The following is a 15,788-nucleotide window of genomic DNA, read 5'->3' on the forward strand; positions in this document are numbered from 1 at the left end:
CCCTTTTTTCTCTCTATTTATTGTATGTAATGCCAGCTATATGTTTATGATTTCAGGCTACTTATTTTTGTCTTTTCCTTTTCAGCTTTACCCACACTTTTCACTGGACCTGGAGGTCCTCACTTTTTCTTTTTTAATTTCATATCCAACCTTTGACTTTTAATTTGTTTTCTAGATTCTGCTTTGCAGAATCTCTTGTAGTGAGACATAAACACAATGAGTTTTGAATCTTTCAAAAGTATTCAACATTCAAGTAAGTTCTGACCACTGTCTCTCCCATAAATACTTGATTTCTATATATTTTTCCACTTCCCTATGGCTTTATTTATAACATATTTAGATTTTCCAGGCTATCCCCTGTAATAACTCCATTAATTTAAAACATGCCAGTAGCTCAGTGGATAGAGCATTGGCCTGGCATCTGGACATCCTGGGTTCAATTCCGAGTCAGGACACACAGGAGAAGCAACCATCTGCTTCTCTCCCCTTCCCTCTATCCCTTCTTTCACTCCTCCTCTCCCACAGCCAGTGTCTCAATTGGTTTAAGCATTGCCCTGGGTGCTGAGATTGGCTCTGTTGGAGCACACCAGCCTCAGGCATTAAAAGTGGCTAGATACTCAAGCATCAGCTCCACGCAGGGGTTGCCATGACGATCCTGGTAGGGGTGCATGCAGGAGCCTGCCTCATATCTCCCTTCATCTCACCTAAAAATAAATAAGGAAACAAACAAACAGAGATAATAATTATAAAAGTAATACACATTGATTTGCCAGATCTTTTTCTTTCAAAATTGTCCAAATGTTGAAGTATTTTGTAGTTAATTTAATCCTTATGGAGCTGTTTCTGAATTATTTTTATAATTGATTTCTGATTAAAAACTTAAAGAGGACACCTCTCTAAATTTTGGAGTTTGACTCCTCTGACAGCATTAATCAATATGACATCAGTGATCTGCTCATTAAGTTTTATTTTTTTTTTGTTTATTTTTAGCTTCAGTAATATACTTTTAACCAATAACAGCTCAATTTACTTTGCATTCTTATTTTTTCTACAATATAGACCTCCATTTCTCTTTATAGATATATATATATAATAGATTAATTAATTTTTTGATCTATAGATGGTAGATATATAGACAAATAGAGAAACTGGCCTTTGAGAGAGAAAATCACTTCTTTTGATCAGAAAAATTGTGTCTTCACTTTTTTTTCCATGTTCTTGTTTGGACAGCAAGATCATTTTTGAACTGCAACTTATTCATTTTTTATGAACAAACATGGCCCCTAGAAGGTCTTGGCTTTTAGTCTTTTTAATTTTCTTCTCAGATTTATTTTGTAGAAGCAATTACACTGAATTTTTCCTCCATTTTAAACTAAGAAAATGACATCTTTCCATATAATGAAGATTCTCATTCATTTAATCTGCTTGTTAATGATACTTACTATTTTAGCACAATTAACTGATAATCTAGATCTTTGAATTAAACAACTATAGGATTATGAAATAAATGGAATAGAATTTAGACCATATACATGTGATTGAGAATAACTGTCTGCAGCTTGGTGAGGGCATAAAAAATATGAAGAATAAAAAACATCCAAACAAATTTCTTTAGCCAACTGTGCTTAAAAAGTCTATAAAGTAATATTCTGCTTGCTCTGAAGTAAGTCTTACCTGGAAATTAATGAAAAAATTTTCTGACAATATCACTTTCGGAAGCTACTGGAAGTTCAGTCCATTTCTTGCTTGGCCTAGAACTGCTAACGCCAGTTACAGCTGCACCCAAAGCTAATTTCTTACACAGAGTTTTGATTAAACCCAAATCAGTGTCTATGTCCATTCATAGGATTTCTTGCCAATCCCTCAGTATTATGCAGGCGTAGGAGGAGCTATAAGAGCCTAACACTCATTTTTCCTACCTAATGAACTATATTTGAAATGGGTATAAATTGGGAGTCAATGTGTTAGTTTTCCTAACTGGTCAGGCAATAAACCAATAGCTCACTACTCTGAAATAATAGGCCCATCTGACCACATTAAGTTGGAAAATGAAGTTTGGCTCAATAATCAAAGGGGGAGGGACTTCTTCCTATCTCCAACATTTAGAACTTGTGACCATTGGTGAAAATAACTGAGTCTGCAGAGATATCATAGTTGATGACATTTAGACCTACTTCATCATGGAATTGCTGGCAGAAGATGGAGAACAAAGGAGGGAGAGATGAGTACACATGTCAGATTAATGCAGCAACCTGCACCTCTTAGAATAAGTGTCACGTGCTTAGTCTAAATGCATTTATTCCTGTATCTACCCTTGTTATGAAATAACATTCCATTGGAAACATAAGATGACACAGAAGGGGGAGAATGACATGCCAGTCTTTAGATGCAAGTGCTGATGAACTAAGAACTTTCTTTTGAATGAACATCCAAATTATAAAACTGTCAAGAAACAACGGAAAAAGGTTAGAGAAGTGGAAAAAGGATTTTATAAAATTTTCAAAAAAGATGTCAAAGAAAAGGCATGACTAAAGCATTAATGCTATAAAAAGGGAAAGGAAGAGCGAGGGCAGAAGAAAGGCTAATGGATATGTTTGAATAAGAAAAATTCTTGGAAATAAAATTAAGATCAGAAGCCAGAAGGCAAGAGTTAAAGAGAGTGACAAATAGAGAGGGGGAAATCACATACCCCATTCAAATGTTTGGTAGAGGAAGCAAATGAGGGACATTGCGAAGATGTTAATATATGGAACAGAATTGCATATGTTTACAAACCAGAAGGAGAAAGTACAGAATAAGATAGAAAAATGACCCAGACATTTGCAGAAAGGAAGAATGAGGTACTCAATAAGAGGGTTCTTGATTTGATCCTGTGGATTTACTTGATGAAAAATTCATGAGGTCCCCCAACATTTTGTGCTGATAAATAAAGCAATTTCTTGTGAAAATAAAGAGGCCAAGGAGGGATGGTATCTGGATGCAGGAGACATAGTAACCTTTAGAGGAGATGAGGGAAAGCCTTTTTCTGAAACAGAAGGGAAGGATGAGTGCTGTAGTTCTCAATCTTTGGTGCACAAGAGAATGATTGGCAAAGATTTTTAAAATTCTAATACTCAAGTTATACTTCTGCCCAACTACATAAGAATTTGTGGGAATGGGAAATGGATCACTGATTTTAAAATGATCAAAGTGATTCCAATAGGCAGCTAAGACTGAGAACTACTGACATAAAAACATAAAATTTCCCGAACATGTTCTATAAAACATTAGTCCTGCAATATGCTACTTGAAAAACTTAGACATTCAAATAATTTGGGGGATATTTCTATTCTATACTCTTTTTTTATTCAAAATATAACATAAACTATTAAAGAACCTGAGAAATCCCATAGTTCTTTTTTAAGTCCCCATTCCACATTGTTAATACAGCATTTCCCCCAAATAATATCCTATGCAAGCGTCCCCAGACTATGGCTGCAGGCCTCATGCGGCCCCCTGAGGCCACTTATCCGGGCCCCCCCCCCGCCGCCACACTTCCGGAAGGGGCACTTCTTTCATTGGTGGTCAGTGAGAGGAGTACTGTATGTGGCGGCCCTCCAATGGTCTGAGGGACAGTGAACTGGCCCCCTGTGTAAAAAGTTTGGGGACTTCTGCAACTTGAGTTTAGTAAATCACATTATATAAAGTTTTGCTCTAGAGAAAATGGTTAAAGATGAGATTATACATTAACATTTGTTGGAGGAGGAAGGGAAAAGAATATACATCATGTTCTTAACCACCATGTGTTGCATGAGATTATAAGCATGAAGTCTATGGGAAATGATCTCAAAGAGTAGGTATGGGAAGTGTGATAAAGAGTTGGAATAAGGAAGCGGTGCTAGCTGGAGTCTGGTTCTTAACCGTGCTGCAAAGGTAGCCTTAAGTTTTATGAAATAAGACTACATGGTGATAGTAGATCCTTATATTAAAGTGAGTTTGTAAATGGGTAACTTAGGCAATGACACGCAATTAATTTACATTAAATTAAGGATTAAAAAAACAGCATATAAACAAATTTAAGTTTTACTTAAAATTTTTGGAATTAAAACAATAGTCTCAGTTATTTAGACACATATTCAGATGTTAAAATTAGGCCCTGGCAGGTTGGCTCAGTGGTAGAGCTTTTAATAGGAGAAATTATATTTGATATTCTGAGAATTTTGGAAATACAGTCATCTCAAATTCTAGGGCTTACTATATAATGGGTTTTTAAAAATCAGTATCGAAAATGTTACAGATGGGCCTGACCTGTGGTGGCGCAGTGGATAAAGCGTCGACCTGGAAATGCTGAGGTCGCCGGTTCGAAACCCTGGGCTTGCCTGGTCAAGGCACATATGGGAGTTGATGCTTCCAGCTCCTCCCCCCTGTCTCTCTCTCCTCTCTCTCTCTGTCTCTCTCTCTCTCCTCTCTAAAATGAATAAATAAAAGTAAAAAAAAAATTAAAAAAAAAAAGAAAATGTTACAGATGGAATATTAACTAGGTACAAGAGGACCATGACTTACCTCAGTGTCAGTACTCTTAAAGTATGTTTCATAGGCCCTGGCTGGTTGGCTCAGTGGTAGAGTGTTGGTCCAGTGTGTGGAAGTCCTGGGTTTGATTCCTAGTCAGGGCACACAGGAGAAGCGCCCACGTGCTTCTCCACCCTTCCCCCTGCCCGTCCTCTCTCCTTTCTCTCTATCTCTCTCTTCCCCTCCCCCAATCAAAGGCTCCATTGAAGCAAAGTTGGCTTCAGACCCTGAGGATGGCTCCATAGCCTCTGCCTCAGGCACTAGAATGGCTCCAGCTACAACAGAAGCAATGCCCCAGATGGGAAGAGCATCACCCCCTGGTGGGCATGCCTGATGGATCCCAGTCGGGCACATGTGGGAGTCTATCTGACTTTCTCCCTGCTTTTAACTTCAGAAAAATACAAAAAAAAAAAATTACAAATAACACAGAATTGTAAAATGTGATTATTATTCAATTGTTATGTAATAAATACAGAAATGAGCTTTTTTTTTTTTTTTAACTTTGGCCATTAAAGAATTTTAGGGGCATAGAGTTAATGATTTATAAAAGGATACAGGATTCTGCTGTGCTTATTTTATGTGGTGTGAAATGACACAGGAACATTCAAAACAACTTTCCCTGGCTTCATTGATAGTGCTTTCATGTTAGTCTGTATTTATATTCTGTTTCAGCACTGAGGTCCAGGAAAGCAATTCAGTGATTATATTTCTTGAAGTTTCAACACTAAAAAAAATTGAACTGAGCATATGCACTTGTGATTTATTCACTAGGCTTTTGCTAAAAAGATCTTAAGGCCATTTCTTTGGTCATGAAATTTTATGCTTCCACAAATTTACCAAGCTAAGAAACATACTGAATAACCTCCATAGTATAATTTTCATAGATTCTTCATCCACGGGTTGCCCATTAACAAAAATTCTTAAACCTTTTGTCAAAAGATATTTTCAATAATGCAATCAACATGCTCTTAAATGTTTTATTGGAGAAGAGGAGGCAAAAACAGGGAAGTTGGATATTCATCCTGTATTGAATGTCTATTTTTAAAGACCTAAGGGAAAGTAAAATACACTGACATCATCTTAAACACAGTTTTTTCTCTGGCATGTTGCTAACTAACCCATTTGTGTCCGTTGCTTCAGGGTTTCTTAACAGCATCAATTTTTATCACTCTGTAGAGGCCAGGTAAGAATGATGGTGCCTGCACTGCTAGAGAAACATTTTCTCAACAGAAGGGCAGGGGTCCCATTAAACACCTTTTACTGTCAAGTATAAACTATAGTATGAATCACTTCACTGGATGATTTTGTAATATGAATCAAACTTTGTATATAAAAATGATTTACAATCTATTACATACTATTCAAATGTAAGGCATTTTTTAAAGCATTGTATGGATTTTTAAAAAATATTTCCTAGTTGCTCTGAATCTTAATCTTTGAGAAAGAAAAAGATGAGACAAATTTGACCAAGTTATTTCATGGACTTAATGTATTACTGTTCCCAAGTGTTTTGGAGCCCCCAACAATAATATAAGTAAAAAAATTTTTGTGAAACATGCAAAATAAGTGGTAGATAGTAGGAGCCTCTTCTGACCCATAGTTAGGTCCAGGACCCCACTCAAGGGCTAATTGCAGTGTGGTGGTACCTATGAATAATTCTTAAAAAGTCTATTTAGATGGAGCAAAAAATCATCAGATTTATATGGAACTATAAAAAACCCTGAATAGCCAAAGCAATCCTAAAGAAAAAGAATGAAGCTGGGGGCATTACAATACCTGACTTCAAACTATATTATAGGGCTATGACAATCAAAACAGCATGGTATTGGCAGAAAAATAGACACTCAGACCAATGGAACAGAATAGAAAGCCCAGAAATAAAACCACATATATATAGTAAAATAATTTTTGATAAAGGGGACAACAGCACACAATGGAGAAAAGAAAGCCTCTTCAACAAATGGTGCTGGGAAAACTGGAGAGCCACATGCAAAAGAATGAAACTCGACTACAGTTTGTCCCCTTGTACTAAAATTAACTCAAAATGGATCAAAGATCTAAACATAAGACCTGAAACAATAAAGTACATAGAAGAAGACATAGGTATTAAACTCATGGACCTGGGTTTTAAAGAGCATTTTATGAATTTTACTCCAAAGGCAAGAGAAGTGAAGGCAAAAATTAATGAATGGGACTACATCAGACTAAGAAGTTTTTGCTCAGCAAGAGAAACTGATAACAAAATAAAGAGATAGCCAACTAAATGGGAAATGATATTTTCAAACAACAGCTCAGATAAGGGCCTAATATCCAAAATATACAAAGAACTCATAAAACTCAACAACAAACAATCCAATAAAAAAATGGGAAGAGGACATGAACAGACACTTCTCTCAGGAAGAAATACAAATGGCCAACAGATATATGAAAAGATGCTCATCTTCTTTAGTTATTAGAGAAATGCAAATCAAAATGGCAATGAGATACCACCTCACACCTGTTAGATTAGCTATTATTAACAAGACAGGTAATAGCAAATGTTGGAGAGGCTGTGGAGAAAAAGGAACCCTCATTCACTGTTGGTGGGAATGTAAAGTAGTACAACCATTATGGAAGAAAGTATGGTGGTTCCTCAAAAAACTGAAAATAGAACTACCTTATGACCCAGCAATCCCTCTACTGGGTATATACTCCCAAAACTCAGAAACATTGATACGTAAAGACACAAGCAGCCCCATGTTCATTGCAGCATTATTCACAATGGCCAGGACATGGAAACAACCAAAAATCCCGTCAATAGAAGACTGGATAAAGAAGATGTGGCACATATACACTATGGCAGGGGTCCCCAAACTACGGCCAGCAGGCCACATGCGGCCCCCTTAGACCAGTTATCCGGCCCCCACCACACTTCCGGAAAGGGCACCTCTTTCATTGGTGGTCAGTGAGAGGAGCATAGTTCTCATTGAAATACTGGTCAGTTTGTTGATTTAAATTTACTTGTTCTTTATTTTAAATATTGTATTCGTTCCCATTTTGTTTTTTTATTGAATACTTTAAAATAAGATATGTGCAGTGTGCATAGTGATTTGTTCATAGTTTTTTTTTTTTAGTCCGGTCCTCCAATGGTCTGAGGGTCAGTGAACTTGCCCCCTGTGTAAAAAGTTTGGGGACCCCTGCACTATGGAATACTACTCAGCCATAAAAAATGATGACATCGGATTATTTACAGCAAAATGGTGAGATTTTGATAACATTATATGAAGTGAAATAAGTAAATCAGAAAAAACCAGGAACTGCATTCTTCCATATGTAGGTGGGATATAAAAGTGAGACTAAGAGACATTGATAAGAGTGTGGTGGTTACGAGGGGTGGGAGGAGAGGGAGAGGGAGAGGGAAAGGGGTAGGGGCACAAAGAAAACTAGATAGAAGGTGACAGAGGACAATCTGACTTTGGGTATGCAACATAATTGAATGACAAGATAACCTGGACATGTTTTGTTTGAATATATGTACCCTGACTTATTGATGTCACCCCATTAAAAAAATAAAATTATAAAAAAAAGTCTATTTAGAAACTTTTTATTTAAAAGGCACAATTTGCTGAAATGCTGACATAAGAGTAAATAAACATAGGGTCCCTTCTGCAATTTTTCATAGCAAACTTCATGATTCTAACTAATAGCAACTTTATCCATTTTTATTACAGGCAAGATCAGAATAATTTCTTCCTTTAGACTATTTTAAACAAAACTCTGTAGAATTTTTCAGTTGAATAACTCTTTACATGTGACAGTTCTTCCATACTCTAAACGAGTGTCATTATATTAAAGTATGTGAATTTACGAAATTTGGTAACAGCCTGTACATTTCTACCTCAGAACACATTTTTTCTTAAGTGAAATTTGACAAGTGTTGAAAATTATTAAATATGTTTAAGTTTTTCTAGGCATTTGAGAGCTTATGTTAGAGTGATGACAAAAGGAAACACAGATGAGAAGTATATGGCACTTAGATCCCACCGCCTATTGGAGGATAGGGAATGTTCCCTTTAGCTCACTAAATATAGCAGTTGCCATAAAAAGAGACTAATTGTGGCATGGAACCACATATTTCTATTCTCCATGATCTACAAACATTGGTAATAAAGAGGGAGAGCTTTAGTCATTTCCATGAAATGCTAAAACCACTTAGAGCAAGGACAAAGCATTAAGGGAAAAAGACGCTTCAGAGTTCAATATTTACGAATCACATCAGTCCAGGATTCTGCCTATGGTAAGTGTTTTATGGTGATCAGTTCTCACCGTACTCACGAGTTAGCATAGATAAAAAGGCAATGGTAGTGTTGACTTGACTTGATGACTTGCTCATTTAGTCCTGTTACATTAACTTTTTGTTGTCATTGATCAGTCTTTATTTTACAATAGTTTTGCATTTATAAAAAGTTGCAGGGTGATTAGAGAGTTCAAATACCTGAACTTAGTTATCCCTATTGTTAATATTGCTGTGGTACATTTGTCACACCAAAAAATTAGTATGCAGACATTATTATTATTATCTGAAGTCCATACTTCGTGGAAATTTTCTTAGATTTTACCTAATATCCTTTTGGTGTTTCAAGATCCCACCCCAAATATTTCATAATATGCAGTTTTCACATCTCCTCAGGCTTTCCCAGACTGTGACAATTTCTCAGATCTTTATTATTTTTCGTGACCTTTACAGTTTTGAAAAATAACGGCCAGCTGTTTCACTAAATGTCCCTCAGTTTGGTTTTTCTGATATATTCCTCATGGTTAGACAAGGGTCATAGTTTTGGGAAGGAGTGCACAGAGCTAAAATATAATTTGCTTTACACTATTATTAAAAGTACATAACATCAATGTGAATCATTTTTTATCATGTTAACTTTGTTTACTTGGTTGGGATTGCATTGGTCATATTTCTTTACTATAAACTTACTCATTTTTTTCCTTCTTTCCAACTGTATTCATTAGAAAAAGTCTATGAGTAATCTACACTTCATGAATGGGAGTAATATGCCACGTCCTTGAAGGGGAAGGATCTATGTAAATTATTTAGATTTTTTTATAAAAGAGTGGTCTATTCTTATTTATTTATTTATTTATATCAATATGGGCTCATAGAATTTTATTTCATACTTTGGGGTATAATATAACATAACTTTATTTATTTTGTTACTCAAATTCTTCCAGTTTTGGTAAGTAGGGGCTCTTTCATTGGCTCCTGTGCTTCTTTGGCACATTTTCATCATTTTGTGTTTTTGAGCACATTTTTATTTTCTAACTTTGCAAGATTACCCTGGTTCATTTTGTATATAGATGACTCCAACCCTCAAATCAGCCATTATTCCACAGAGCTTAGATTCCTTTTATTGAAGAATAGTATTAGAAATTGAGGTATGGTGAAGGGTGTGTTTGTTGTAACTAGTGTGTCATTGCTCCCAAATTTTGAGTATACAATATTAGGAAAATATATGAGCACATACCACTCTGTATATACATGTGTATTTATAAATATGCCCATGTATGACTGTATGCATGTGTGTGTGTGTAGACATGTAGACATATATAGCTATCCATTTATTCATACTGGTGTCTCCAGCTTTAAACCACATAGTTTATTCTAGCCTTCACCCTTATCTGTAACCTCCCATTTCAACAGTGAGAAACCTAGTTATCACTATCCACCATCTGTTACCTTAACTAGTCAAGCCCAGAATCCATGTAGAATGATTTCGATCTCCTTATCTGTGCCCACGTGGTTGGGGCAGAGTGAGGAGAGTTCATCAATAAGAATACAGTTTATTTTTAATTTTATTTAAAATTAAATAAAGGAAAGGGGAAGAGAAAGAAAGAGAGAGATAAAAACACCAATCTGTCGTTCTATTTATCCATGCATTCATTATTTGATTCTTGTATGTGCCCTAATCAGGGATCAAACAGATAATATTGCATATCAGGAGAATGATCTCAGCAAATGACCTACCCAGCCAGGGATAGAATGCAGTTATTACAGTGGTACCTTGAGATACGAGTATAATTCATTCTGTAACCGAGCTCGTAAGTCAGTCAACTCATATAATAAGCAAATTTCTCCCATTTAAAATAACTGAAATATATTTAATCAGTTCCAACCCTGTGAAACATCCCCAAACCATCTTAAATTATGAAAAAAACCATGTTTTAATTAAGAAACACACATGTATACTTTACAATGCATAACAAAATATATGAAATAAAAGAAAAAAGTGTTATTTAGTACTGTATTCTTACCTTGGAGACAGACGAGTGCGGCTAACGGAGGTGAATGGTGGAGGAGGAGGGAGGGAGGAAGGGATGCAGGCACTGTAGACATGTAAACTAAAACTGCACTTTCCTAACACTAAATGTAAACTAAAACTGCATTTTCTTTAAACAAAACTAAAACTTCACTTTCTTTACTTAAAATAAAACCACAAAAACTTTATTGTAAAAAAAAATTCACTTTCTTACCTTTAAACAGCCTAAGCTTAACATTATGTATTTTTCATTTAATCATCACTTGTTTTTGCCTTTTTGGTTACACTTTTGGCATTTTCACTTGCAGGACTTTTGAATAAAAATTTATTGAAAGAGGTTTGCCTTTGCCTACCTTTTAAAATGTTACAGAAATGTGACAAAGAAGTGTCATTAAAAAGTGCTGAAGCACGACCAGTTGAAATTTTTTCTGGGTGTTTCTTTTCAATGAAACTTGAAAGTTTCTCCCACATTACCAGCATGTCTTTAATTTCACTTGTAGAAATCACTTCCTCCGACTCTACCTCCTCCTCACTACTAATCTCTTGCAGAAGCTCCATATGTTGCATTATCTGTAGCTTCTTCAACTTCTCAGTTGAGAGTTCCTCCTCATGTTCCTCGACAAGCTCGTTTACATCTCACCCTCATCTACCTCCAGACCCATAGACTTTCCGAGGGACACAATCTCCTCAACGCTTCTACCTCAGTCTCAGTCTCTGGTTTGAATCCTTTGAAGTCCCTGTCTGCAACATCAGGCCATAACTTTTTCCATGCTGAGTTCAAGGTTCTTCTTGTAACCTCTTGCCATGCCAAATCAATAATGCATAAACATATCATGATGTTGTAGTGATCTTTCCAAAACTCTCAAAGGGTTAGAATTATATTCTCAGTCACCTCAAAGCAGCAGCGAAACAAGTGCTTTGTGTAAAGCTTTTTAAAGTTGGAAATAACCTGCTGATCCACAGGTTGTAAGACTGAAGTCGTTTTGGGTGGGAGGTAGAGGACTTTCACGAATTTGAACTCATCAAGAATGTCATCTTCAAGACCAGGTACGGGTGGGTTGGAGCATTATCAAGGATTAGTAATGCTTTCATTGGGAGTTTATTTTCTTGAAGATATTTCTTCACTGTAGGACCAAAGATGAGATTTACTATTCAATAAAAAACTGCCCCGTAACCCATGCCCTAGCATTGGTGCAATTTTTCTTTAAGAATATTGTGAGTTTTAAAGGCTCGAGGATTTTGGAATGATGCACTAGCAGTGGCTTAACTTTATAGTCACCACTAGCATTTGCACACAATGCAAGGGTCAGATGGTCCTTCATGGGTTTATGACCTGGCAGCTTCTTCTCCTCTGCAGTGATGAAAGTCCTCTGGGGCACTTTTTTTTCCAAAACAATCCTGTTTTGTCACAGTTGAACACTTGTTGAGGGATGTAGCCTCCTTTGCGATAAGCGCAGCAAAACGTGTGATCTACTCCTCAGCTGCCTTAACGTCAGCACTCGCAGCTTCACCATGCCTCACCACCAAGTGGATGCCAGATCTCTTCCTGAAATTTTCAAACCAGCTGTGACTTGCCTTAAATGTATCTTCTTCTGCCACTTTTGAGGTTGATGGTTCTTTCTTCTTCATGCTTTTTTGCATATTACAGTCTCCATCACTGTATTTCTTGCCAGTTCTTTCTCTTTCACCTGCACCAGCAGAAGCTTCTCCATTTCTTCATGAATATTTGTCCTTAATTGGGACAGAATTGTATTTCCTTTCACTGGATTTGTGCTTTTGATGGCATCCTTTGGTTTGAGGATGGTATAAATTATAGTTGTATTGCTGTTGTACAGCCTTGCCAGTTCAATCACTCATACACCACGCTCATGTTTTTTTAATTATTTCTTGCTTTATTTCTATCGACATCATTCTCTTCTTCTTCTCACCACTGTCCTTCACACTCACTTTCTGTGACCCCATAATAGCACACAACAAAAGTTAGTAAAAAATGCAAAAATGATACAAGAACAAGTACAGTGCATGAGATTCGAGTTGATTCTGCAGGTAACACGTGAGAAAGTACAAAATGCTGGTGTTGTGCTGCTGATACTGGACCCGTGCACCAACATGTCAACTAGCGGCAGCTTTCCGAATCATGACTCGTATCTCGGAATGTCACTTGGATATCGAAAAAAATATGGACCAAGTCGCAGCTCGTATCTTAAAAAGTATCAATATGTTGGTCTGCTCGTATCTCAAGGTACCACTGTACTTTTTTTTAGTCTTAACAGTTTCCACTTATTTAAAAAGTTATGGAAATCAGCACCTTTTCCCATAATTCCTTTCAGTGATGTAATGTCATGTATTTGTAGTACAGTTATATTTTTTTACTACAGTCTGCATTCCATGTTGGAGTCTCTCAATCTTCTAATTTATGTTTTCCTAATTAGCATATATTAAGGCTCAGTCTTTATGAGTAAATTTTGAAAAAATTTATATTGTCATGTATTCACCACTACAATAACATACAGAATAATTTTCACAACCTTAAAACTCTTGTGTGCTTCCCTAAATCAACTCTCTCCCAATTCTCAATACCCGACAAACACAGATCTGACTCTCTGCTATACGGTTTTCACTTTCCATAGAAATGGCATCCTACAAGATGTATAGCTTTTTCAGATTGGCTGCTTTCACTTAGAAATACACTTTGAAGACCCATCCATATTGTTATGCATATTAAAACCTCATTTTTTATCACTAAATAATATTCCTCTGTGTGGAGCTTCTAGTATTTATTTATTCATTAAACTTTTTTTTTTGTATTTTTCTGAAGCTGGAAACAGGGAGGCAGTCAGACAGACTCCCGCATGTGCCCGACTGGGATCCACCCAGCATGCCCACTAGGGGCGATGCTCTGCCCATCTGGGGTGTTGCTCTGCCGCAATCAGAGCCATTCTAGCACCTGAGGCAGCAGCCACAGAGCCATCCTCAGCACCCGGGCAAACTTTGCTCCAGTGGAGCCTTGGCTGCGGGAGGGGAAGAGAGAGAGAGGAAGGAGAGGGGGAGGGGTGGAGAAGCATATGGGCGCCTCTCCTGTGTTCCCTGGCCGGGAATCGAACCCGGGACTTCTGTATGCCAGGCCAACGCTCTATCGCTGAGCCAACCGGCCAGGGCCTCATTAAACTATTAAAGGGCATTATTGGGCTGCCAATCTAGGCTCTTGTGGAACCCCAGTCTGCACTGCACTCTGAGCAGTGACTGTGGCCTCCTACCAAGCTGGTGCTGGTCGGGCACTGTCTGAGAACACATGGAGCCTGGACAACCACTTTAGCAGCTGAACAACCACTTTAGTTGCTGATAAGATGTCAACCAGAGTTCAGAAGGGCAACAGAAGGTGAAGCATAGTGATCAGGTGTTGTGACTTTGACATTAGATTCAGCTCAGTGCAGAAGAGAGCAATTCAGTCTCTCTGGACAGTGCCAGGTGCCATCAACCAAATGTGGCTTCCAGTAGCAAGGACTTGGTGCTTCAATGAGCAAAACTGTGGGATTCTGACTGGACTTATTGATAATTAAGAAGAAACTGCTGCCATGCCTGGAAAAGCCCAGGTAAAGATCTAGAGGTGCTCCTATAATGCCCCTCTACTGCTGATGGAGTCTGACCATCCCTTCTACAAGCAACATCAGTAAAGATGGCAGGTATGCAGACTTCAATGAAGATTGGCTACAATCCTGTTAAAATATGAAGGATACTATAGCCAGAGTTCTGACCTTTTGGAATGGAGAAATAATTCCCCGAGTCAAGAAGAGGAAATGAGTACTGATCGCATCCTATGGCACAGCCTTGGGGTTATTATCAAGAATCTAAAGCAGGAGTCAGGAACCTTTTTGGCTGAGAGAGCCATGAACACCACATATTTTAAAATGTAATTCTGTGAGAGCCATACAACGACCTGTGTACCTTATACATTATCCAATAAAAATTTGGTGTTGTCCTGGAGGATAGCTGTGATTGGCTCCAGCCACCCACAACCATGAACATGAGCAGTAGGAAATGAATGGATTGTAATACATGAGAATGTTTTATATTTTTAATGTTTTTTTTTATTAGAGATTTGTTTGTGAGCCAGATGCAACCATCAAAAGAGCCACATCCGGCTCATGAGCCATAGGTTCCCGACCCCTGATCTAAAGGGTTTCTTTGAAAAAGCTATCATGGAGCTGAACATGAACCTGCCAACTGGTATTCTCATTGTCTATGAATTGAACAAGAACTTGAAGCCCATCAAGCCCATGCATTCCTGGGAGATAAAGAGACCATGTGTAAAGCCATGGAGAGAGTGGCTGCCCACAGCAAGGCCAAGAAATGAAAGTGAGCAGTCAGACTACTTTCCCAGACACCCTTCCTATTCATTCATTCCTCTTCAACTTTTCTCGTACATGCCACGCCAAACACATCTGTAAGCATCTTAGCTTGTGACTACAGATAAGGACCAGTGGCTCCCAATTTCATAATAACCATTTTGTCTCTTTCATCCACTCCATCATGAATTTATTCAGCATGGCACATCTGGGGCAGGGGTTCTCTGTCCAAGCAGAGGGAAGGCTCTTATCCTAGAAAGGCTAGATGTAGTAAGTTGGGTTTTTGTTAGTGCTTTGTTTATTATTAAGGACTTAAAGAAATCATTAAGAAAATAAAAATAAAAGCCACAAACATGAAGAAAGTATTTGCAAAACACGTATTTGAATATTTGTATCCAGAATATAAAAATAACTCTTAACATTAAATTATAAGAAAAGCAAACAGACTCAATAAAAACATGAGCAAAAGCTCTAAATAAGCACCTAATTATTAAGATATATAGATGGGTAAATGATCTTTTGAAAAGATATGTACCATTTCTTTCTATTAATATGCAAATTAAAAGAACAATAACTACAACTACAAACCTAT

General features: G+C 37.3%; 1 pseudogene; it reads left to right on the forward strand.

Annotated features, from left to right (window-relative positions):
• Nucleotides 1–7,980: 7,980 nt before the first annotated feature.
• On the forward strand, nt 7,981–15,204 carry LOC136380954 (phosphoglycerate mutase 1-like; annotated as a pseudogene).
• The last annotated feature ends 584 nt before the right edge of the window (nt 15,205–15,788 follow it).

Source organism: Saccopteryx leptura, chromosome 9 (assembly GCF_036850995.1).
Source record: "Saccopteryx leptura isolate mSacLep1 chromosome 9, mSacLep1_pri_phased_curated, whole genome shotgun sequence".
NCBI classification, from domain to species: Eukaryota; Metazoa; Chordata; class Mammalia; order Chiroptera; family Emballonuridae; genus Saccopteryx; species Saccopteryx leptura.